The sequence below is a fragment of the Lynx canadensis genome, chromosome B4 (assembly GCF_007474595.2).
Source record: "Lynx canadensis isolate LIC74 chromosome B4, mLynCan4.pri.v2, whole genome shotgun sequence".
Classification (NCBI taxonomy): Eukaryota; Metazoa; Chordata; class Mammalia; order Carnivora; family Felidae; genus Lynx; species Lynx canadensis.
This window is the reverse complement of record NC_044309.1, coordinates 75841498-75868774: the sequence shown is the minus strand read 5'-3', so window position 1 is coordinate 75868774 and position 27277 is coordinate 75841498. Positions and strand designations below refer to the sequence as shown.

The following is a 27277-nucleotide window of genomic DNA, read 5'->3' as shown; positions in this document are numbered from 1 at the left end:
CAGTACCCTTGGCTAATAACAATAATCTACACTGTTACTCTGAGGTTTTAAAGAGGTGTAAGGAGGGGCGTCCGGGTGGCTCAGTTGGTTGAGCGACCGACTTCGGCTCAGGTCATGATCTCGAGGTCTGTGAGTTCAAGCCCCGCATCAGGCTCTGTGCTGACAGCTCAGAGCCTGGAGCCTGCTTCTGATTCTGTGTCTCCCTCTCTCTATGCCCCTCTCCCACTCATGCTCTCTCTCTGTCTCAGAAATAAACATTAAAAAATAAATAAATAAAGAGGTGTAAGGAGAAAGCAATTACTGGAAGCCAGAGACACAAGGCTCTTTCATCTTTGTTTCATCTGATATGGAGAGGGCCAGAGGACTATAGCCAAGATCTTTGGTCAAAAGACAAGGTAAGCCCATAGTAACCCCCTCAGGAAAAGATTGGGAAATAAATACCACTACCTCACTGATCTCCCTGCCTCTGATTGCCCGCGTGTGTTGCCTACTGATCTAACCCAACTAGAAGCCGGAGGGCAAGAGAGCTGTTGTGGTAGTGCACCATACAGGGCAGTCTCCCAAGTTATAAATGCCAAGTTCATACTTACATTCTAAATCATAAGTTCACCAAAGCTAAAAAGCAATAATTTAACATCTTGCCTACTCATCAGCTAATATTGCCTCTTTTAACAACCAACAACTCAAGTACACTCAAAACCCTGCCTCCATGAACTGGAGCTTAAGTGTCCCTCAGCATTATAGATAAAGTCATTTTTAGTTCCCATCAACAATATTTAACAATTCTCTCATTTTTTCATGCAAAGAAAGCTTAAGATTTACTTAATTCCACCGGTAGGAAATCAGGCAGGATCTCATCCTTTGCTATCTATTCTTTGATAGCAAAGTGTGTATGTATACTCTGCAAGAAATAAATTTTTAAAGAAAATGCACAAGACTCGTAAGTCTCACATAAGACTCATAAAGGATACAAGGAATTCTTAAGAGTAAGCTTTCTTACCATTTATTTCACTCTATCAGGGACCACCTTTGAAGTTTCTTGGAATTATTTCAAATAGCATATATTTAGGAATATTTTGGATAAAGTATGTTATTTACAGGGTCACTGACATATTTGTAAATAATGCAGGCTTTGCTATTATTGTTTTTGCTGGCTTCAAAAATCAGGCAAAAGTCATTTTAAGCACTGAGGATTACACAGAAATATCTGAGTCTGATTATACCATGCATCATACCAAACTTGAACAAGTTTTCTTAAATTGAGGTATAATTGACATATATATAAAACACTATATTAGTTTCAGGTGTACAATGTAATGGGTCGCTATTTATATATATTTTGAAATGATCACCACAATAAATCCAGTTAACATTTGTCACCATACATACCTACAAAATATTTGTGACAAGAACTCTTATGATTAACTCTCTTAGCAACCTACAAATATGCAAGACTATTAACTAGAGTTACCATGCTGTACATTATATCCCTAGGATTTTTTTATAATTGGATGTCTGTACTTTTTGACCCCCTTTACCCATTTCACTCCCCATCCCAAATCCCCTCCCCATAACCATCAATCTGTTCTCTTTATCTACAAGCTTGGTTTCTTTTTTTTTCTTTCTTTTTTTTTTTTTTTTAAAGATATCACATATAAGTGAGATCATATGATATTTTCTTTCTCTGACTTATTCACTTGGCATAATACCCTCAATCCACATTGTCACAAATGGCAAGATTTACTTCTTTTTATGGCTAAATGATATTCCCCTGTCAGAATTTCCTTCCTTTTTTGAAGTGGATTTATTTTGAGAGAGAGACAGCACAAGTGGGGGAGAAGCAGAAAGAATCCCAAGCAGGCTTTGCACGGTCAGCGTGGAGTCCGATGTGGGGCTTGATGTGGGGTTCAATGTAGGGCTCAAACTCATGAACCTCGAGATCATGACATGAGCTGAAGTCGGATGTTTAACCAACTGAGCCACCCAGGCGACCTCCTTTGTTTTTAATACTGAATAATATTCCTGTGTGTGTGTGTGTGTGTGTGTGTGTGTGTGTGTGTGTGTGTGTGTAGAGAGAAGCATAGAAGGGGCTCAAAGCCAGGTATGGAATAAGTCTAAGGATTCTTACAGAAACTACCGAATTTGTATCTTTGAATTCAACAAAAACTTATGATTTTAGATTATGTTTTTCCATTAATATAGATGATGGTAAATTATTATCCCTTCTGACAAGTGAAGAGAAACATCTGGGAGGGAATTATAATACCTCCCAGAATACTTTAATTTTACAATGATAAGAAAATCAGTCATGGTATCATTTCTCACCCAAACTCACACAATGAGAAACCTACAGCAGAATCAAGGACAGACTCCAAACTTAATGCTATACATTAGTGCTGTAACTCATCACACACTAGTTCTCAAGTTGCCATTATTTTAACAGTACCTTGGTATATCACCTTTCTTCTATGGATCTCAGATTCTTGTTATTACTCACTGATATTCCTTACACATGCATAAAACAAAGGGGATAACAAAATTATTCATATTTCACCACGATCAAAGAGAGGCCACAGAGAGGTAAGATCTTCCGATTAAATGCAGATAAGCCCACAGGAAGAAAGCCTGGATGCACAGATTACCTAACAAGGGTGATGATCACTTATCATATTTTCTCAAACTAGATCAGCTTCCTCTTAAAAATTGAAAAGTAGGGGCGCCTAGGTGACTCGGTTGGGTTGAATGTCTGACTCTTGATTCCGGCTCAGGTCATGCATGATCCCAGGGTCATGGGATTAAGCCCTGCATCAGGCTCCACACTGAGCATGAAGCCTGTTTGGGATTCTCTCTCTCTCCCCTCCACTGTCCCCTCCCCTGCTTGCATGATCACACACATACTCTCTAAAAAAAAAAAAAAAAAAAATCAAAAATTAAAAAAATTTAAAGGTAGACTCAAGAGTTTAAGTGTGAATTCTTACAGAAGTGTATCTCACGAACAGTTAAATAACCTAAAGTTCTCCTTTAGCCTGAACACAGCCTACATTCAATCACCTAAAAGAAAACAACCAGTGTCTTGAAATTTTTTTCTCATGCCAATTTTGAAAATAGTCCACGTATAAATCACCAATAAAATGGCAGATAGAGTTCAGTTTCTTCTTGTGCACTAATTACAAATATGGGAACAGGAATTATATTATATAAATGTGACTGCAAATAAAAGAAAGTAACTGTCACAGACATGACTAGCTATGAAGCGTAGGGTATATTCACAGCCTCGAAACTGAAGAGGACACCAACTTCAATTTCCTAGGTCAATTTTCTCTTCTGCCAATTTACCACCTAAGCTTGGAAGAATTATGACTGTTTTGGTAAGAAAAAAGGCATATATAAAAGATAAAGATGGGGCGCCTGGGTGGCTCAGTCAGTTAAGCGTCTGACTTGGGCTCAGGTCATGTTCTCGCAGTCTGTGAGTTTGAGCCCCACATCAGGCTCTGTGTTGACAGCTCAGAGCCTGGAGCCTGCTTTGGACTCTGTCTCTCACTCTCTCTCTCTCTCTCTCGCTCTCTCTTTCTCTCTCTCTGGCCCTGCCCTGCTTGTACTCTGTCTCTCTCTCAAAAATAAATAAACATTAAAAAAAAAAAAAAAGATAATGTGTAAGTGATGAAAAATCAAGCTTGGAAGAGGAGCAAATCCTAAATGGGAAATTTAGAAAAACAACTATGTCAAAATGCCATTTTTAAAGATGTCTAGTCTGCTTTAAGTAATTCTACTATGGAGTACTGTTATAGCCTTCTGGAATGCTAACACTTTTTTATATTTAGTTCTTTAAAAGTTATTTAAGAAACTTCCATCTCGGTTGTCAGTGGCCAAATACAAAAATCTTTGCAACCTGAACACAGTAGGTTGCAAGGATATAGACTTACAGTCTCATCAACTGGCCTTTCCAGGCATCTCAGATGACTACTGCTATGGTTTACAGGTTCTGAAAAATCCACACTTCAACTACCAGTCAATCTGCTAAGTGGGTCTTCAATGGAAGAAAGCAGCCTTATATTTCCCTATTTCTCCTTCATTTATCATATAGTCTTAACGACTGTTTAAATTTTTTTACTTTGTTCCTTTGAGTGCTTCTTCAACTACATTCTGAAGGATATTGTGCTGCTTCTTACAAGACAAAGAAATTACACTGGGAAATTTACAAACTTCTAGAATTAGTTTTGATTTTTCCAGGTAAAGCTTGCTAGAAAATCAGAGTTTTTATTAACGACACAAATGAATTAAATCCTACCTTATTCTTACCACTAGATTTTCCTAGGTTTCCATCAAGTGCAACAGAACAAGCTTCATTCATTCATTCATTCATTCAGAGAGAGGGAGTGGGGGCGCCTGGGTGGCTTAATCGGTTAAGCGTCCCACTTCAGCTCAGGTCATGAACTCACGGTTCGTGGGTTTGAGCCCCATGTCGGGCTCTGTGCAGACAGCTCAGAGCCTGAGCCTGCTTTGGATTCTGTGTCTCCCTCCCTCTCTGCCCCTCCCCTGCTTGTGTTCTGTCTCTCTCTGTCTCTCAAAAATAAATAAATGTAAAAAAAAATTTTTTTTAGAGAGAGGGAGCGCACACACCAAGCAGGCTCCCTGCTGTCAGCACAAAGCCCAACACAGGGCTCGAACTCACAATGAGATCATAACCAGAGCCAAAGTCAAGAATTGGATGCTTAACCAAATAAGCTACCCAGGCGCCCCTAGAATAAACTTCTATTTTTTAAGTTAACAAGGATTCTTGAGGTTCTCATTATTTAAAAGGTTTACTGGTTCTAATAATAATTCTGTCAATTTCTCTATGAATTGTGATTGAATAGGAAATTCTGTCCACCTTTCCAAAACCTTCTTAGTAATATACCCTAGAGAATAGCCAGGAGACGATGATATTTATTTTAATGCCCCACCTCTTCTGTCTCAATGCCACCTTTCATTAGTTTGGAATCAGTTCTCCCACATATGAAATGAAATGCATAGCTTTAAAAAAAGTTCTTTCCTGGGGCGCCTGGGTGGCGCAGTCAGTTAAGCGTCCGACTTCAGCCAGGTCATGATCTCGCGGTCCGTGAGTTCGAGCCCCGCGTCAGGCTCTGGGCTGATGGCTCAGAGCCTGGAGCCTGTTTCCGATTCTGTGTCTCCCTCTCTCTCTGCCCCTCCCCCGTTCATGCTCTGTCTCTCTCTGTCCCAAAAATAAATAAATGTTGAAAAAAAAAATTAAAAAAAAAAAGTTCTTTCCTACTCATTACTGCCCTACAGAGTCTGAGGAATTCTACAGCTTTTCCAGGAAAAAACCCTCAATTTCATAAATTAAAAGAATAAAGCATTTGAGAACTGTGATTTTTTTTTTTTTAAAGAACACAAACAGGGGCGCCTGAATGGCTCAGTTGGTTAAGTGTCTGACTCTTGATTTTGGCTCAGGTCATCATCCTAGGGTTGTGGCACCAAGCCCCACATTAGGCAGTGTGCTGAGCACGGAGCCTGCTTGGGATTCTCTCTCTCTCCTTCTGCCCCTCTCCTCCACTCGCTCTAAAAAAAAATATATTAAAAAAAAATTAAAAATAAAAGACACAAATCTTCGATTACTAAGATCAACTATACATTCTTTGCTGATTCTAGATCATCTCTGAGCTAATGTCTTATTCACAAAATCTTGTATGTAGTTCCAAGGTTTACATGAATTCAGTTACTTAGAAAATTATGAAGCCACATGATGACTACTATGACATCTTACAGCCAACTTTCAAACTTTTCAATGGAATGGGACACTAAAATAGAATAAAAATTAAATACTTAGTTAAATCTTTACTTCTCAGTAGTGAGAAAAACTGTCATGAGTTTTATGTTTCTATTGGCTAATCTCTCCTTGCCTTTGGGGAAAGGGAAAAATAAATTGTGATGTGGCTAAAAGATGGATAGCCAGTAAAAACAGGGGAAAAAAGAAATCAAGGAATCTGGATAATCTAAAAACCAGAAAATCAGTTTGCAAATGAATCAAGTTGTATAAAATGCCTCTGTGTGAGTTGTTCACTTAAGTCTGAAGAAAAACATAGTTTTAGCTACTAAGGGCATATTTTCAGTCTCTCTTACAAGTCAAACCCTCATTTGTAGATTTCAATAAAATTTCTCTAATAAGATTATTAACTCCTAGTTGTTATACAATATATGCCATAGTTCTGGGTTTAAAGTAGATTGGATGAACTGAATGCAGTATTTTATTTATTTATTTCGGGGGGGGGTGGGCAGGGGAGGGTAGGGCAGAGAAAGGGAATCCCAAGCAGGCTTTGCACTGTCAGCACAGAGCTGGATGCGGGGCTCAAACTTACAAACTGCGAGATCATGACCTGAGCTGAAATCAAGAGTCAGATGCTTAATCGACTGAGACACCCAGTGCACTATTTTTTTTTTTAATGTTTATTTATTTACTTATTTTAAGTGTGAGAGGGACAGAGAGAGAGAGAAAGAGAGAGAGAGACAGAGAGAGAGAGAGAGACAGAGAGAGAGAGAGTCCTAAGTAGGCTCCACACTGCCAACGCAGAGCCCAATGCACAGCCTGTTCCTATCAACCTCAAGATCATGACCTGAGCTGAAATCAAGAGTTGGATGCTTAACTGACTGAGCCACCCAGGCGCCCCTGAACGCACTATTTTTTTTTTTAAAATTAGTTCCTACTCCTCACTGTTCTTCAGATTCTCAAGAATTCTACCAGCTACCTCAGGAAAGAAACTCAATTCCAGTAAGTCAATGAAATCAAAACATTTAAGAACTATGATATTTAAAAGTCAAAGAAATCTTCAATTACTAAGCTCAGTACAGACTAGCTGGTAGAATTGCTGAATCTGAAGGAGAGTGAGAAGGAAATTTTTTTTTTAAACTGTGTGTTTCATTTCATATATAGAACTAAAGTTTATTTTTTTTTTATTTATTTTGAGGGAATGCACATAAGCACAAGCTGGGGAGGGGCAGAGAAAGAGGGAAAGAGAGAATCCTAAGCAGGCTCCATGCTGTGAGGCAGAGCCTGATGCAGGGCTTGATGTCACAAACCATGAGATCATGACATGAGCCCAAATCAAGGGCCAGATACTTAACCAACTGAGCCAATCAGGCACCCCTAATTTCAGTCTAAAAAAATTTTTTTTTAAATTCATGTTTATTCTTGAGAGCGACAGAGAGAGCGCGCGCACAAGTGGCAGAGGGGCAGAGAGAGAGGGGCAACACAGACTCCAGGCTCTGAGCTGTCAGCACAGAGCCCGACCCGGGTTTGAACCCACAAACCATGAGATCGTGACCTAAGCCGAAGTCAGATATTTAATCAACTCAGCCACCCAGGCGCCCCTCTAATTTCAGTTTAGATCTGAGAGATATTCTTTTGTCACTGTAAAAGACTTTGCTTTGGATGTTCCTTCTAGCACCATAGAACAATGAATTATCTTCCCTTTCCAGCGCAGCCCATCCCCTGTGCTTCAAGGTACAGAAATGAACAAGTAACCCTAATTTCATGCTCTGTCTCCAACAAAACAATATCCTTTCTCCTAAAACCACAGCACTGCAAATCTGTCACTCTTTACTCATTAACCTTTATGCAAATAAGAATTAAATGTTTCTTCTTTCCTAAACCGCAAAAATTATGAATCAATTATCTACTTTGATTATAAATATTTCTATATCCACATAATTGTTATAATTACCACAAGGTAGACACTAGCTTTTAAGTGTTATACTTGTGAAGGTTTAAGACACACATTACCTACATAACACACTTGTTTAGGCCCATTCTGTCCTAATAAAACATCTTTAAAAAATACTTTATTGTGAAATATAACACATTTACAGTGCACACACACACACATGAAGTATCACAGCTTGATAATTTATCACAAACACTCAAATACTACTACCCAGGTTAGAGAAATAAAACTGCCAGTACCCCAGAAGTTTTCCTTATGTATCCTTCCATTATTGTCTCTCACCATTCACCAAAGGCATGATTCTCCAAACTTTTCTTCATAGCTGGTATCACCGAAGAAGACACACCTAAATATTATTGTATAGTTTTATCTATAAAAGGAATAATTCTGTATTTTATTTTTGGTGCCGCGGGTTGTTTCGCTCAACACTGTGTTTGTAAGATTCATGCATGTTTTTGCAAACAAATGTAGTTTGTTCATTTTCCTTGAATATTTATTTCATTGTATGATTATGCCATTGTTGATTTATCTATTCCGCTAAACAACTGATGGACAAAATGGTGAACAGTTCGGCTGTTTACTAGACAAATGATAGACAATTGGCTTGCTGCTAGTTTTTGGCCAATACAAATAATGCTGTTTTGAATATTCTTGTACAAACCTCCTGGGGACCTGGGAATGAATTGCTGTTGAATACTCAAAAACAGAACTAAGTCATAAGGTATGCACATCTTCAATTCTAGTATATATGTCAAACAGCTTCTCAAAGTAGCTGTACCAATTTAAACTTCCACTAGCAGTTTTTGAAAGTTTCTATTACTCCACAGACTCACATTCTTGGTATTGTTAATCTTTTTTTTAATTGTAGCCATTCCAGTACAAAGAGAAGTAGTATCTTGTTTCAATTTTCATTTCATTTCTTTTTAGTTTATTTTTATTTCTTTTATGTTTATTTATTTTTGAGAGAGAGACAAAGTACGAGTGGGGGAGGAGCAGAGAAAGAGAGGGAGACACAGAATCTGAGGCAGGTTCCGGGCTCCATGCTGTCAGCACAGAGCCCGATGTGGGGCTCGAACTCACAAACTGTGAGATCATGACCTGAGCCGAAGTCAGACATTTAACTGACTGAGACACCCAGGCGCCCCATCTTTTTTTGTTTTTAATATTTTTTAATGTTTAATTATTTTTGACAGGAGAAAGAGATGGGGGGGAAGGAGGGAAGGAGGGAGATAGGGCGAGCAGGGGAGGGGAAGAGAGGGGACAGGGGATCCAAGGCAGGCTCTGTGCTGACAGCACAGAGCCTGATGCAGTGCCTGAACCCACAAACCATGAGATCATGACCTGAGCTGAAGTCAGATGCTTAACCAACTGAGCCACCCAGGTGCCCCTCACTTATTTCTAAAAAGAATGAGTGCCCTCACATATGTTATTAGCCATTTTGTTATTCTCTCTCCTGACAATGCCTACTAATGCCCTGTATTTGGAGGAAGAATGGTCTTTTTCTCTGTATCATGTTTAAATGATTTAAACATGATACAAATTTCTTCTCCCATTCTGTGTCTTGCCTGTTAGCTCTCCTAAATGCCCCTTTCAATGAATAGTTCTTAATTTTAATGTAATAATGCATTGACATTCTTTCCCTTTATGATTGTTTCATTGATTTACTTATTTATTTTTTAAAAATTTTTTAACATTTATTTTTGAGACAGAGAGAGAGAGACAGCATGAACAGGGGAGGGCTAGAGAAAGAGGGAGACACAGAATCCGAAACAGGCTCCAGGCTCTGAGCTGTCAGCACAGAGCCCGACGCGGGGCTCGAACCCACGGACCGCAAGATCATGACCTGAGCCGAAGTCGGACGCTTAACCGACTGAGCCACCCAGGCGCCACTCATTTATTTATTTTTATTTTTCTGATTTCAGGAGAATTTAGTGATTCATCCCTTATATATAACACCCAGTGCTCATCCCAACAAATGCCCTCCTTAGTACCCAGTTAGCCCATTCCTCCACCAACACCCTTCCAGCAACCCTCAGTTTATTCTCTGTATGTAAGAGTCTCTTATGGTTTGCCTCCTTCTCTCTTTTTATCTTATTCTTCCTTTCCTTCCCTTATGTTCATCTATTTTGTTTCTTTTTTCTTTTTTAATGTTTATTTTTGAGAGAGAGAGGGATACACGCAGAATGCAAGCAGGGAAGGGGCAAAGTGAAAGGGAGATGTGGAATCTGAAGCAGGCTCTAGGCTGTCCAACAGAGCCTTATGTGGGGCTTGAACTCATAAACAATGAGATCATGACCTGAGCCAAAGTCGGACGCTTAACCGACTGAGCTACCCAGGTGCCCCTCATCTGTTCTGTTTCTTAAATTCCACATATGATTGAAATCATATGATATCTTTCTCTTACTGATTTATTTAACTTAGCATAATACATTCTAGCTCTACCCACATTGTTGCAAATGGCAAGATTTCATTCTCTTTGATCACTGAGTAATATTCCATTGTATATTTATACCAAATCTTTATCCATTCATCAGTCGATGTACATCTGGGGCTCTTTCCATAATTTGGCTATTGTTGAAAGTGCTGCTATAAACAATGGGGTGCATATGCCCCTTCAAATCTGTATTTTTGTATCCTTTGGATAAATACCTAGTGGTGCAATTGCTGGGTCACAGGGTAGCTCTATCTAATTTTTTTGAGGAACCTCCATACTGTTTCCTAGAGTGGCAGCACCAGTTTGCATTCCCACCCACAGGGCAAAAAGGTTCCCCTTTCTCTGCATCCTCGTCAACATCTGTCGTTTCCTGAGTTGTTCATTTTAGCAACTCTGACACGTGTGAGGTGGCATCTCATTCACTGTGGTTTTGATTTGTATCTCCCTGATGATGAGTGATGTTAAGCAGTTTTTCATGTATGTTAGCTATCTGGATGTCGTCTTTGGAAAAGTGTCTGTTCATGTTTTTTGCCCATTTCTTCATTGGATTGTTTTTTGGCTGCTGAGTTTGATAAGTTCTTTACAGATTTTGTATACTAACCCTTTATTTGATATGTCATTTGCAAATACCTTCTCTCATTCCATCAGTTGCCTTTTAGTTTGGTTCACTGTTTCCTTCGCTGTGCAGAAGCTTTTTACCTTGGTGAGGTCTTAATACTTCATTTTTGCTTTTGTTTCTCTTGTCTCTGGAGACATGTCTAGTAAGAAGTTGCTGCAGCCAAGGTCATAGAGGTTGTTGTCTCTTTTCTCCTGTAGGATTTTGATAGTTTCCTGTCTTACCTTTAGGTCTTTCATCCATTTTGAGTTTATTTTTGTGTATGGAGTAAGAAAGTGGTCTAGGTTCATTCTTCTGCATGTTGCCGTCCAGTTTTCCCAACACCATTTGCTGATAAGACTGTTATTTTTTTCCAGTATTGGATATTCTTTTCTGCTCTGTCAAAGATTAGTTGGCCATACATTTGTGGGTCCATTTCTGGGTTTTCTATTCTGTTTCATTGATTTATGTGTCTGTTTTTATGCCAGTTATGATTAGTGCTTTTCAGGTCTATTTAAAAACTCTTTCCCTGAGATAATGTTTGAGACTTGCTTCAAAATAATCCACTGAGGGGGCATCTGGGTGGCTCACTCGGTTGGGGGGTCCAACTTCAACCCAGCTCATGATCCCATGCTTTGTGGGTTCGGGCCCCACTTCAGGCTCTGTGCTGACAGCTCAGAGCCTGGAGCCTGCTTCGGATTCTGTGTCTCCCTCTCTATCTGCCCCTCCCCTGCTTGCACTCTGTCTGTCTCCCAAAAATAAATAAACATAAAAAAAAATCCACTGAGGATGGGTGGAAGTACAGACAAAAAAGATTGGCCATGTGTTAATTACTGTACCTGAGTCATGAGTATTTGGGAGTTCACTGTATTAGTCTACTTTTATAAGCTTAAAAATTTCAAAAACAAATTAAAAGAAAATAAATGTCACTAAAAAGTCCTGGAACTTTTAAGTGATTATAGCAAGGTTGCAGGATACAAGGTCAATATACAAAAGTCAACTGCTTTCTCATATAAAAGCAATAAACAAGTTTTTTGAATGTGAAATTAAAAACACAATACCATTTATGTTACCACCCCCCAAAGTAAAATACTTACATATAAAACTAACAAAGTATGCATAAGACATATATGAGGAAAACAATAAAATCCTGAGGAAAAAAAAGAAAGAACTAAATAAAAGGAGAGCTATTCTATCTTTGTAGACAGGAAGACTCAACATTGATAAGATGTCAGTTCCTTCCAACTTGGTCTATAGATTATATACAATCCCAATCAAAATGCCAGCAATTTATTTTGTGGATATTGATAAAATGATTCTAAAGTTTATATGGAGAGGCAAAAGACAGAATAGTCAACACAATATTGAAGGAGAATAATGCTGAAGATATGACACTACATAAATTCAAAACATATTATAAAGCTACAATAATCAGGGAGCCTGGGTGGCTCAGTCAGTTAAGTGTCTGACTTCAGCTCAGGTCATGATCTCATGGTTTGTGAGTTCGAACCCCAAATCGGGCTCCCTGCTGTCAGTACAGAGGCTGCTTGGGATCCTCTGTCCCCCTCTCTTTCTGCCCCTCCCCCACTCATGCTCTCTCTCAAAAATAAACATTAAAAAAACAAAGCTACAGTAATCAAAGCAGTATAGTATTGGTGAAAGAAAACAGACAAACAAACAATGGAACAGAATATAGAGAGCCAGAAATAGACCAACATAGATTTTTTTTTTTTTCCAACGTTTATTTATTAAGACAGAGAGAGACAGAGCATGAACGGGGGAGGGGCAGAGAGAGAGGGAGACACAGAATCGGAAACAGGCTCCAGGCTCTGAGCCATCAGCCCAGAGCCCGACGCGGGGCTCGAACTCCCGGACCGCGAGATCGTGACCTGGCTGAAGTCGGACGCTTAACCGACTGCGCCACCCAGGCGCCCCCCAACATAGATTTTTGACAAGGGAGCAAAGGCAATACATTGGACCTTAAGGAAGTCTTTTCAACATGGTGCTAGAACCACCAGACATCCATATGCAAAAAAAAAAAAAAAAAAAAAAAATCTAGACACACTTTACATTCTTTACAAATATTAACACCAAATGGATCACAGACCTAAGTGTAAACTGTAATACTATAAAACTAGAAGATAATATAAGAGAAAGTCTAGATAACCTTGGGTGTTGCAGTGACTTTTTAGATGCAACACCAAAGGCACAATCCATGAAAGGAATAATTGATAAGCTGGACTTCATTAAAATTAAAACTTTCTGATCTGCAGAAGACATTGTCAAGAGAATGAAAAGACAAGCCACAGACTGGGAGAAAATATTTGCAGAAGACATCTGATAAAGTGCTGTTACTCAAAATATACAAAGAACTCTTAAAACTCAACAATAAGAAACAATACAATTTAAACATGGGCCAAGGCCTTAAGAGACACCTCACCAAAGAAGATATACAGATGGCAAACAAGCCAGATGGCAAAGATGCTCCTCATCACAGGTCATGAAGGAAATATAGATTAAAACAAGATGCTACTACACATCTCTTAGAATGGTCCAAATCCAGAACACCGACAACACCAAATGCTGGCAAGGATGTGGAACAACAGGAACTCCCATTCATTGCTGGTAAAAATGCAAAATGGTACAGGCACTTTGGAAAACAGTTTGGCAGTTTCTTTAAAAACTTACCATGCAATCCAGCAATCAATCTTTTTGGTATTTACTCAAAGGAGCTGAAAACATGCCCACATAAAAACCTGTATATGGATGTTTATAGCAACTCTATTCAAAATTGCCCAAAATTCCAAGAGGTCCTTGGATAAACTATGATGGTGAATGGATAAACTATGATAGATTCAGACAAAAGAATATTATTCAGTGCTAAAAAGAAATTAGCTAACAAGTCATGAAAAGACATGAAACAACCTTAAATGCATATTACTAAGTGAAATAAGTCAATGTGAAAAGGCTACATCCTGTATGATTACAGCTATATGACATTCTGGAAAAGGCAAAACTAGAGTGACAGTAAAAGGATCAGTAGCTGTCAGGGGTTAAGTGGAATGAAAGATTAAAAAGCAGAGCACACCGGATTTTTAGAGCAGTGAAACTACTCTATATGACCCTGTAATAGTGGATACAGGTCATTATTCATTTGTCCAAATCCAAAGAATATACTACACCAAGAGAGAATCCTAATGTAAACTACAGACTTTAGGTGACAATGATGTGTCTATGTAAGTTTACCAATTGTAACATATGTGTCACTGTGGTGGAGGATATGGATAATGGGGGAGGGTATGTGTGGGGGTAGGAGGTATAGGGGAAATCTGTACCTTCTGCTAACTTTGCTGTAAACCTAAACCTTCTCTAAAACACATAATCTATTAAAACATTTAAAAAACACTATTGAGGAAAAAAGTTTAAAAAGGAAAGAGTCCTTCCTTTTCTGAGCCCATGAAGATACTCTTCTAAATTACATTTATAAGCTTTATTGTTTTACCTTTCACATTTAGATCTATAATCTAAACCCTGGAATTGATTTACAGGCATGAAGTAAGTAAGGAACAGAGTTGTATTTTTTCCATATGGATTTCCAAATGTCTCAGATCTAATTGAAACAAGATCATCTTTTCCTCAAGGCCTACAGTACTACTTTTCAAATAAAATCTCCATATATGAATAGCTCTGTTTCTGGGCTCTCTGTTTCATTTGTCCATATTTCCATCTTACTGGTAATACCATATTGTCTTTTTTTTTTTTTTTTAATTTCAAATTTTAGTTAGTTAACATACAGTGCAATATTGGTTTCAGGAGTAGAATTCAGTGATTCATCACTTACATACAATACCCAGTGCTCGGGGGAACCTTCCGACTTCAGCTGAGGTCATGATCTCACAGTTCTTAAGGTTCAAGCCTGTGCTGGGCTCTATACTGACAGCTCAAAGCCTGTAGCCTGCTTAGGATTCTGTGTCTCCCTCTCTCTCTGACCCATCCTACTTGCACACAGTCTCTCTCTCTCTCTCTCTCAAAAATAAACAAACATTTAAAAATTTTTTTTTTCAACATTTATTTTTGGGACAGAGAGAGACAGAGCATGAACGGGGGAGGGGCAGAGAGAGAGGGAGACACAGAATCAGAAACAGGCTCCAGGCTCTGAGCCATCAGCCCAGAGCCCGACGCGGGGCTCGAACTCCCGGACTGCGAGATCGTGACCTGGCTGAAGTCGGACGCTTAACCGACTGTGCCACCCAGGCGTCCCCAAAAAATAAACAAACATTTAAAAAAACAGACAAATTCCTAGAAACTCACACACTACCAAAACTGAAACAAGAAGAAAGAGAAAAGTTGAACAGACCTAAGACCAGCAAAGAAATTGAATCAGTAATTAAAAATCTCCCAACAAACAAGAATCCTGGGCCAGATGGCTTCCCAAGGGAATTCTACCAGACATTTAAAGAAGAGTTAATAGCTATTCTTCTCAAACTGTTCCAAAAAACTAGAAATGTAAGGAAAACTTCCAAATGCATTCCATGAGGCCAGTGTTACCTTGATTCCAAAACCAGACAAAGACCCCACTAAAAAGGAGAATTACAGGCCAATATTCCCTGATAAACCTGTATGTAAAAATTCTCAACAAGATACTAACAAATCAAATTCAACAGTACATTAAAAGAATTATTCACCATGATCAAGTGGGATTTATTCCTGGGCTGCAGGGCTGGTTCAATATCCACAAATCAATCAACATGATACACCACATAAATTTAAAAAATGGGTAAGAATCATATGATCCTGTCAAAAGATGCAGTAAAAACATGTGGCAAAATACAGCATCCATTCTTGATAAAAACTCTCAACAAAGTAGGGATATATGGGACATAACTCAACATCATAAAGGCCATATAAGAAAGGCCCACAGCTAATATCATCCTCAATGGAGACAAACTAAGGGCCTTTCCCTACAGTGAGGAACAAGATTAGGATGCCCACTCTCACCATTACTATTTAACAGTACTGAAGTCTTAGCCTCAACAATCAGACAACAAAAAGAAATAAAGGGCATACAAATTGGCAAGGAAGAAATCAAACTTTCACTATTTGCAGATGACATGATACTCTATGTAGAAAACCCAAAAGACCACCAAAAAATAGTTACAACTAATACATGAACCCAGCAAAGTTGCAGGATATAAAATCAACATGCAGATATCTGTTGCATTTCTAAACACCAATAATGAAGGAGCAGAAAAAAGAAATCAAGGAATTAATCCCATTTACAACTGCACAAAAAAAAAATATCTAGGAATAAACCTAACTAAAGAGGTAAAAGATCTGTACTCTGAAAACCATACTGTCTTAATTACTGTAGCTTTACAGTAAGTCTTAATTGGATTCAGTGAGTTCTCTGACCTTGCTGTTAAGAATTCTTCAGTTATTCTTGGCCCTTTGTATTATCATATAAATTTCAGAATCACTTTGTCAAGCTGCATAAAAAATAATGTTGGGGGAGGGGCATCTGGCTGGTTCAGTTGGAAAAGCATGCAACTCTTGATCTTGGGGTTGTGAGTTCAAGCTCCACACTGGATATAGAGATTAAGAAAAAAAGTAAACTCAATAAAAATAATGTTGGGGCCTTTATAAGGATTGCATTAAATCTATGAATCCATTTTGAAGGACAGTTATCTTCAAAATATTGAGGCTTCCAATCCATAAATATGGTATACCCTTCTATTTAAGTGTTCTTTCATTTCTTCCAATGATGCTTTATCATTTTTTAAAAATGTTTATTTTAGAGAGACAGAGAAACAGAATGCAAGCAGGGGAGGGACAGAGGGAGAGGGAAACACAGAATCCAAAGCAGGCTCCAGGCTCTGAGCTGTCAGCACAGAACCTGGTGCGGAGCTCAAACCCACAAACCGTGAGATCATGACCTGAGCCAAAGTCGGACACTTAACTGACTGAACCACCCAGGTGCCCCAATGCTTTATCATTTTTTAATAGTGTTCTTATACATCCTTTATTAAATTTATTTCCATGTTATACTTTTGGTACAAGTGTAATTGCATCTGTTTTTAAATTTCACTTTCTAATGATTTATTGCTGGTATAAACAGGTGTGATCGATTTTTGTGGGATGATTTTATACCCAGCAACACTGTTCAAATCACTAATTCTAGTAGTTTAAGCTCTTGTGGGCTTTCTACATAGGGTATCTACAAAAAACATAGAGCAATCATCAACATAATGGTGAATACTAAGACCTTTTCCTTTGAGACCAGAAAACAAAACAAAAATGCTTGCTTTGTTACTTTTTTTCCTTCCAACCTCACAGAGAAATAATTGACAAATATGATTATATATAAAGTATACAACGTGATGAGCTGATATACATGTGTACTGTTGGAATAAGTGACCAAGATCAAAACAATTAACACATTCATCACCTCACATAGTTAACTCTTCTGCTTCATTACTTCTAGACAACTGGAGGTCTAATAACTACAACAAAGCAGGAAAAAGAGACAAATATCATAAATACTGGAACCCCATTATTCATGGATCATTTTATTTAGTTTCTTCTACATTTTGGAGGGGATTTAATTTTCTGTTCTTTTCCTAATTTCCTTAGAACTTAGCTCATTGATTTGTAGCCTATCTTCCTTTCTAATATATACATTTAAAGCTAAAAAAAATTAAAATTCCCTCTACGCATGATTTTAGCTGCATGTTACAGGTTTTTGTATACAAATTTCTATTATTGCTCTGTTTAAAGCATTTTCTAATTTCATTTTGATTTCTGTTTTGATCCAACTGTTATTTAGGAGTATATTTCTTAATACTCAAATATTTGAAGATTTTCTAACTAACTTTTGGATGACTAGCTTAAATGCACTGTAGTAAAAAAACAAGCTGTATGATTTTCTCTAAAAATTGTGGCAATTTGCTTTATGGCCAGTAGAATTTTTGAAAATGTTCTAAATGCACTTATAAAATAATAAATATATATATACTAAGCTGTTGGATACAATTTGTTCTAATTATGATAATTATGTCACATGTGCTAGTATATCAAATATTTTATATCCTTATTAATCCCTCACCTGATTGTTTTATCATTTACTAAGAAATCTGTGTTAAAATATCCTACTATAATTGTGTATTTCTCCTTTTAATTCTGTCAATTTTTTTAAAACCTATTAGAATTATTTTTTCTGTTAAATCAAATGCTTTATCATTATGAAGTGTCCCTCCTTTATCTCTAATCATGCTTTTTTGCTTTAAAGTCTACATTGGCTGAATATTAATACATAAACATTCAGAACAGTTTTCTTTTGTTAGTCTCTAATTCTTTTTTTTATTCTGGTAAAAAAAAAAGGCATAGCATAAAACTTACATGTTCTTTCTTAACCATTTCTTCTTAACCATTTCTTAGTGTATACAGTTCAGTAGTGTTAAGTATATTCACATTATTGTACAACTAATCTCTAGAACTTTTTCACCTTACAAAACTAAAACTCTGTATCTATTAAATAACAACTCCCCATGTCCCTTAATTCCCCATAAGCCCAACTCCTAATAACTACCATTCTACTGTTTCTGTGACTTTGACTATTGACGATACCTTCTATAAGTGGAATCATGTAATATTTACATTTTTATGACTAGCTTATTTCACTTAGCATAATGTCCTTTTATTTTAAAGTTTATTTTGAAAGAGAGAGAGAGAGTGAATGGGGGAGAGACAGAGAGGGAGAAAGAGAATCCCAAGCAGGCTCTCAACACTGAGGCAGATTCAGGGCTCGATCTCCCAACCATGAGATCATGACCTGAGTCAAAATCAGGAATTGGCTGCTTAACTGACTAAGCCACCCAGACACTCCATGTTTTTAAGGTTCATCCATATTGTAGTATGTAGTGACTATTTTAATAGCTTCCCTGGAGATTATAACATCAATTTTTGACTTGCAAAATTCTAACACTAATTGGCAGTTTTACCCTCTTCTTTGAAAAAGCAAGGGAGCTTATGCACCTCCCAATTTATAGGCCATGGCTACTATGCATGCTAATTCTCTATGTATTTTTAAATCCTAATAAAACATTCTTAGTCTTTTATACATCAATCTTCAGACTTGACCATGTATTTGTGGTCTGCATTGCTATTCATGCCTTCTTGCATCTCCAACTTTCCAATTGGTCTTCTATCTCAGAGTACCTTTAAATTTTTTTCAATGGGGTGAGGACTTTTGGTTTTGTTTGTTTTGTTGCTTTTTAAAACTGTTTATTTCCACTTTATTCTAGAAGGATATTTTCACTGTATATGAGGTGTGTAGAGTTGCAGACTGGCAGTTATTTTTATTCAGATCTTTAAAGATATCATCCCACTCTCCTGACTTCTTTCTGTTGAGAAGTTAGCTCTAGGTCTGACTGTGATCCTTTCAAAATTGCATAGTTTTTCTCTAGCTGCTTTTAAGATTCTCTGTCTTTGCTCCCTCAAAATTTTATTATGATGTTCCTAGGTGGATTTCTTTATTATATTTATTCTGCTAGTGATTTCTAGCACTTCTTGAATCTGTGGCTTGATGGTTTTCATGAATTTTGGAACGTTATCAACAATATCTCCTCAAATACTCTACATTATTCTCTTTCTTCTGGGGTTCCCATTACATGTATGGCATACCTATCCCTGTAGCCTCTATGTTTTTTACTTCCTCTTCTGTATTTCCTAATCTTTTGAATTTCCATATCATTTAGTTTCTTCTAACTTATCCTGCAATTAATTCACTGACTCTTCTCAGATACTATCAATCTGTTTTTAAAACCATACATTGAGTTCTTAGTTTCAATTACTACATTTCCCAGCTCTAAAATATGCATTACAAAATAGTTTTCCAGTTGGCTGCTGAACTTCTCCAAGTTGTCTTTATTTCCTTGAACATTTTAAGAATTTTTTTTTAAGAACAGTTATTTTGTTTATTTTAGAAAGAGAGAGTGAGCACAAGTGGGGGACAGGGAAGGAGGGAGGGAGAGGGAGAGGGAGAGGGAGAGGGAGAGGGAGAGGGAGAGGGAGAGGGAGAGGGAGAGAGAATATCTTAAGCAGGCTCCACACTAGTGTGTAGCCCAACACAGGGCTCTATCTCACCACCCTGGGATCATCACTTGAGCCAAAATCAAGGTCAGATGCTCAACCAACTGGGCCACCCAGGCTCCCCAAGAATAGTTATTTTAAATCTGGTAACTACAATATTTGGATCTCCTGTGAATTTGTTCTATTGTCTAATGTTTCTTATTCCGTATTTATTGTTTCATCCTCTTATGTTCTAACTATTTTTTGTGTGTGTGTGTACTAAATAATCTATTTAAAAACCTGATAGTGAAAATAATCTGTGAGGATTTCCAGAGAGGATCTGTTTGCTTTGTACCAAGGCACCCAGTTACCTCAAACCAATTTCAGGTACTGAAATAATTTGAAACTAAGTTGCAATTCCTACAAAGGTGAGTCTATTTCCACTCATTTTTACTACTAGGACTCAGTCTCTTGGGGTCCTATGCCAGAGCAAAGGGTGGGGGGTCACAAGTCCCCGCTTACAATCCAGAAGGCCCTTAACATCAATCACTGTCCTCTTGGCTCCAGGAGTTTGTCACCATTGGCTTCTCAACTGCTCTATCCTCTTTGCATCACCCAGGTAATTGCCTGTTACTCTCCCTTCAAAATGTTTATCTTCCCTGTCTTTAGTCTAATGGATTCTTGCATGCACCAAACCAACTCTCTTGGACTAATTTTGAAAATGATACATTAGAAAAACTTGGGAAGATTTTTTTTTTGTAGGAAGCATATAAATGAGAAGTGTAAGAAAAAACTTAAATTGATTCTAAGAATAACCTATTTTTTTAATTGCCGAGGGTAGAAAGACAAACCACATTTACTTACTTCTTTCCCACCTTATTATTAGATATTTTAGATATATTAGATATTTTACTCCTAAAAGGAAGGGAAAAAGAAATACATGGCCAATTATTTCCAGATACCTTTTGTAGAACAGTCAGCTAGAGCCTAAAATAAAATGTCCTCTTTATTGAATTTCTAAAAAGAGATGACATTAGAAAAGTATATTAAGAGTGAGTAAATGACTTTCAACAAAAAGAACTGTGTTGGGGCGCCTGGGTGGCTCAGTCAGTTAGGCATTCACCTTTGGCTCAGGTCATGATCTCACAGTTCGTGAGCTCGAGCCCTGCGTCAGACTCAGTGCTGAAAGCCTGGAGCCTGCTTCAGATTCTGTCTCTCCCTCTCTCTCTCTGCTCCTCCCCTGCTTGTACTCTCTCTCTCTCTCTCTCAAAAATAAACATTAAAGAAAAAAAGTTTAAAAAATAATAATAAATTAAAAAAAAAAAAAAGAACCGTGGTTGAACCCAATGAACTAAAAGACCCAAAGACGTGCTTCGGTTCTGTATTAGTTTCCCATGGCTGCTATAACAAATTACCACAAACTTGGTGGCTCAAACAATGGAAATTTACTCTTTCATAGTTCTGAAGCCCACAAGTCCAAAATCAGTTTCACTGGACTGAAATCAAAGTAACGGCAAGGCCACACTCCTCTGAAGGCTCTAGAGAAGAATCTGTCCCTTGCCTTTTCCAACTGCTGGTGGGTATATAGGCATTCCTTGGCTTATGGCCATATCACTCCAATCTCTACCCTCATAGTTATAATGCCTTCTCTTCTATCTGAAATCTCCTTCTGTCTCCCTCTTATAAGGATACTTGTGATTGCATTTAGGCCTTGCTTGGATGATCCAGGATAAGCTCTCCATCTGAAGATCTTTAATCACATCTGCCAAGTCTTGGCCATCCATACAGGTAACACCCACAGCATTTAGGATATGGGTATCTTGGAAACGGGGGAAGAAGAATTATTCAGCCTACCATAGGTTCCTAGCTCTGTAGTTAATTAACATTATAAATTACTTCCAGATATGAAATATATACGTCATGGGAATGAAAGGTATAGCACAGAGAATATAGACAATAGTATTGTTAACAGTGTTGCAGGGTGACAGATGGTAGCTACACCTGTGGTGAGCACAGAGCTGTATAATTTCAAATCACCATGTTATACACCTAAAACTAACATAATAATGAGTGTCAACCATAATTCAATAAAAAATTTGTAATTAAAAATTTTAAGAAATAATTTATTTAAAAAAGAAAAAAATCTGAAATATTTTTAAAATTTTAACAAAATTTGTTTCTAGATAGTCTACAGTGTACTAAGGTACTGAGCCAGGTGTCAGAAAGACAAACAAGAATAAAACCCAGTTATTATCCCAACAGGCTCAGAGTTTAACAGTGAATGTTTATAGGTATAGCAGATGAAGTGGGAGGCAGAAAGAATAAAGAAGTCAGTTCCAATAGTTATTATGACTTCAGGGGCACCTGGGTGGCTCAGTTGGTTGAGCGTCGGACTTCGGCTCAGGTCCTGATCTCATGGTTTGTGAGTTCAACCCCCTCATCGGATTAGCTGCTGTCAGTGCAGAGCCCACTTAGAATCCTGTCTCTCTCTCTCTCTCTCTCTCAGAAATATGGTTTTAATTAAAAAAAAATAAAAATACAAATTCTATGACTTTATAGTTTGTAGTACTCACATTGACAGCACATATACTAAGACTGGAATGTTACAGAGAAGATTAGTGTGGCCTCCACACAAGTAAGACATGCAAATCCATGAAGTGGTCCATAAAAAAAAAAAATGTTAAAAATAAATAATAAAAATTTCAAGATAAAAAATAAAAGCAGTTTTTACCTCTTCTCTTTTTTTCTCTTTTTTGAGTTTATTTATTTTGAGAGAGAAAGCGCACGCAGGAGAGCAGAGAGAGAGGGAGAGAATCCCAAGCAGGCTCCACACTGTGACAGCACAGAGCCCCATGTGGGGCTTGAGCCCAAAAACTGTGAGATCATGACCTGAGCTAAAACCAAGAGTCAGTCGCTTAAATGACTGAGCCACGCAGATGCCCCTGTAGATCTTCTCTTGAAAAGGAAGTCCTCACATCCATTAGGGAAGCTATTTAAAAAGCAAACAGAACACAACATGTGTTGGAGAAGATGTAGGTAAACCAGAACCCTTGTGCACCGCTGATGGGAATGTAAAATGGTACCTCTGCTACAGAAAACAAAATGGCAGTTCCTCCCCAAATCACAGAATTACTGTAAATCCAGCAATTCCCTTCTGGCTATATACCCAAAAGAAGTGAGATCAGGGATTTCAAAAGATATCTGTACACCCAAGTTCACAGCAGCATTATTTACAATAGTCAGAAAGTGGAAACAACTCAAGTGCCCATCTACAGATAAGCAAACAAAATATAATACATACATACAATGGAATATTATTCAGCTTTAAAAAGGAAGGAAATTCTGACACGTTACAACATGGATTAACTCTGACATTATCCTTAGTGAAATAAGCCAGTCATAAAAGGACAAATACTATGTGATTCCATTTGTATGAGTTATCAAGAGTAGTCAAATTCACAGAGACAGAAAGCAGAAAGTAGGACGGTGGTTTCCAGGGACTAGGATAAGGAGAGTAGGGAGTTATTGTTTAATGGATACAGGGTTTCAGTTTTGTGAAATGAAAAACAGTTGGGGAGGGAAGAGGAAAGAGAGAGACATTTAGGCAGTTCTGTATAAAACAAAAAGTAGTAAAGCGGGGCACCTAGGTGGCTCAGTTGGTTAAGTGTTTGACTTTGGCCCAGGTCATGATCTCATGATTTGTGGGTTCAAGCCCTGCATCAGGCTCTGTCCTGACCACTTAGAGCCTGGAGCTTGCTTCAGAGTCTGTGCCTCTGTCTCTCTCTCTCTGCCCCTCCCCTGTTCACGTGTGTGTACGTGCTCTCTCTCTCTCTCTCTCAAAAATAAACAAACCTTAAAAAAACTTTTTGTAAGTAGTGAAACAATTAAGCAATATTATAGTACTGGGATAGAGAAATTAATTGTTCATGCATGATCAACTATGAAATTCAAGTCAGCTATTTTAATGTTTCAGAGGTTTAACTATCAAATGTGAAGGTGTTTTGTAGCTGAATAGTTTTACAAGTGGGAAAAGAGGAAGAGAGAGAAGCAAAGTTAAGTGTGAAATGAAGTCAACAAAAAAAGTACAATACTTGTGAATCTGCTCTTATCACTGTAACTTGATAAATACAGTCACACATGGACAGGCAAACATGATTTTTAGGTCTAGAAAAATATTAGCAAATGTGATTGTTTAAAAGAGTCTAATGTACCATCCCCAGAGATAGTGATTCAAAAAAAATTTTTTTTAATTTCCAGAATGATTCTGAGATACACTCAAGTTATTATAATCGTTCAGTCTTATCCTTCTTTAGTCTCTGAAGGCTATTTATAGAGAAAATTAGGATCATAAGTAATCTGTGGGATTCAGAACTAAACCTACTCCCAACCTTGGATTACCCCAGAGTTGGCTTTCTTTCATCTAGTGCTGGATTCAGACATCAGTCAGATGTAAAGGTAAAAACTATGCTTATTTATCTCACTATAACTTCATATTATGAACCTAACAGGTTCTCAAATATTTGCTATGGGTTCTACCCAAAAGTTCTTTTATTTAGCTCATGATTTTCAACATTTGGTTGCCCAACAAACAGTTCAAGTAATCCAAGGGTAAGGCCCACAAGAGATTTTTGGCAGAAGCATTTTTTACCTAATTAACTAGTAGGCCACATGAACTAGTAGGCCACTTAGGGTCTAAAGACCTGCCCACTGTTGCCACTATTTAATTCAGAGCTATTCAAACCATCAGGGATAAAGAACTAGTTGTTGTTTTTATTTTGTTAATCTCTAATCTTTGAGGACCAATGCTTTTATAAAACAATAAAACTGCGCTTGAGAGTGGTGTGAAGAGATTGGCAAGTCCTCTCCTGAAAACACAAGTATTAAACTGAACAGGACTGTCAACAACAACCATTTCAGGGCTCTAGAATTCAACCAAAGGCACATGACAAATTGAGAAATTGCTAGAGCCTTAAGTAAGAACAATGAAGTCTGTATGCTTCTTGCCTAGGACTGATCCCATTCACCTATCTCCAGCTTTGTGGAGAACAACGGCTTTACCAGAGCAGGGCTGGCCATAAAAATCTGCAGTTTTATTGCCAAAGAAGGCTAACTAGAGAGGAAGGCAAAACTCCACAGCTCTGTCAAGCTCAAGTAGAGAACTCAGCTGGAAATGAATAAAAATAACTCATTGCTTTGTTAGCCTGAAGCTGGAGTCTTGGTTGAGTGAGTGGTAAATAAGTAGGATAGTTAACAGGGAAATCCTGGAAAAAAACACAGAAAAGCTAGATTAGCTCTTTACACATTCCTAGCTAAATGAGAAACTACGCACATGCACAGGGAAACCCAGGAGGCCAGTGGAAAGTAAAAGTGAAAACAAACTTAAGAACTGCCTGAACTTTGAACATCCTCCTCAACCCATATGGTTCAGTCAGCAGAGGATCAGAGCTTATGCATTTGAGATGTTTAGCAAAACCTCATTCCAAATCACTGGCTGACCAATAAACACTGCAGATGCAGGGACAACCCCTATATAAATATATAAAATATTTATATATTTTATATATTTAAATATATAAATATATTTTATAAATATATAAAATATATAAATATATTTTAATATATAAAATATATTTATATATAATTTATATATATTTATTTAAATATAAAAAATAAAAATTAGAATTAAAAAAAATGTGCAGATACATTTGTGACTGTACACATGGGACAGGCAGAGAGGTAGATGCCTCAATTTATGTCCAAGCTAATTATTTTTAAAATACCCTCAAGAATATAAAGAATCCAGAGTTAATACATTACCTTAACTATCCACTTAAAAAAATAAATAAATAAAAAGCTAAGGGGCGTGAGTGGCTCAGTTGGTTGAGCGTCCAGCTTCAGGTCAGATCATGATCTCACAGTTTGTGAGTTCGAGCCTTGCATTGGACTCTGCGCTGACACCTCAGAGCCTGGAGCCTGCTTTGCATTCTGTGTCTCCCTCTCTCTCTGCCCCTCCCCCACTCACGCTGGCTAGCTCTCTCTCTCTCTCTCTCAAAAAAAAAAAAAAAAAAGTAAATAAACATTAAAAAAAAAAAGGCTAAAAGAGGGGCACCTGGGTGGACTCCATTGGTTAAGCGACCAACTTTGGCTCAGGTCATGATCTCACAGTTCGTGAGTTCAAGCCCCACATCAGGCTCTGCTGTCAGCACGGAGCCCACTTCGGACCCTCTGTCCCCCTCTCTCTCTGCCCCTCTCCCACATTCTCTCTTTCTCTCTCTCTCTCTCTCAGAAATAAACATTAAAAAAAAAATTTTACTCTTTAAAAGAGATTATTAAGAAAACAGAAAGACAAGACCACAGGCTGGGAGAATATATTCAAAAATCATGTACCTGATAAAGAACTTGTATCCATAATATATAACTCTTACAACACAATAATAGTAAGACCAACAACTCAACGAAAAAGTGAGTAATGAATTTGGACAGACATTTCACCAGAAAGATAACACAATAGCTAATAATCACATGAAATGATAGTCAACATCATTAATCACTAAGGAAACCCAAATCAAAACCATAACGAGATACCATTCCACACCCAGTAAAATAGCTATAATAAAAAAGACTGACCATACCAAGTGTTGGCAAGGATATGGCACATCTGAAATCCATATATATTTTTGGTGGGACTGTAAATGGTATGAGCCATTTCGGAAAACAGTTTGGGCACTTTTCTTTGAAAATTACACATTTTTACTCTTAGGTACGTCTCCATGAGAAATGTAAACATATGCCTATATAAAGACTTGTGAGCAAACTTTATAATTATTTATAATAGCTAAAACCAGAAATAATCCAAATGAATAATCAACAGCTGAATGGATAAACAAAATGTGATATAATCTGTGATATTGTAACATAATCGGAAATAAATATTTTTATCTTCATCCCCAGCTCGTGGCTAGAGCTCCTAAAACCTTTGTAATTTCCTAGGCAATAAAGGTGCTAGGACCATCTTTTGTTCTAATATTTGGTCTTTGACTTCAACTCCTGACACAGAACTCCTAATTCCCTTGGAATTTCCTGGGTGATAGAAGCGTCTTTTATTCTGTTTTTATTATATTTTTTTTAAAGAGAATTGTTCTGGGTTTTTTACGTTTTTGTTTTTAATTTTTTATTTTTAGAAGGGGAGAGCACACATGCGAGCAGGGCAGAGGGGCAGAGGGAGAATGAAAGAGAGAATCCCAAGCAGGCTCCACACCTGGCTCAGAGCCCAATGCAGGGCCCAATCCCACGACCCTGGGATCATAACCTGAGCCAAAACCAAGAGTCGGACGCTCAACTGACTGAGCCATCCAGGCGCCCCAGGGACATCTTTTACTTTAATGAAGCAACTTTGGTAGGTTCCTGAATAGCTTCAGTATGGGACTGGTCACCAGAAAGATCAAACCATGATTAGAAGCTTGG

The 27277-nt window shown here is 37.7% G+C and overlaps 1 non-coding gene across 1 annotated transcript; it reads left to right on the top strand.

Moving 5' to 3' along the window:
* Window positions 1-22378: 22378 nt before the first annotated feature.
* On the top strand, window positions 22379-22485 carry LOC115519573. Its single transcript, XR_003970573.1, has one exon. It is a non-coding gene; the product is annotated as a U6 spliceosomal RNA (small nuclear RNA).
* Window positions 22486-27277: the final 4792 nt, after the last annotated feature.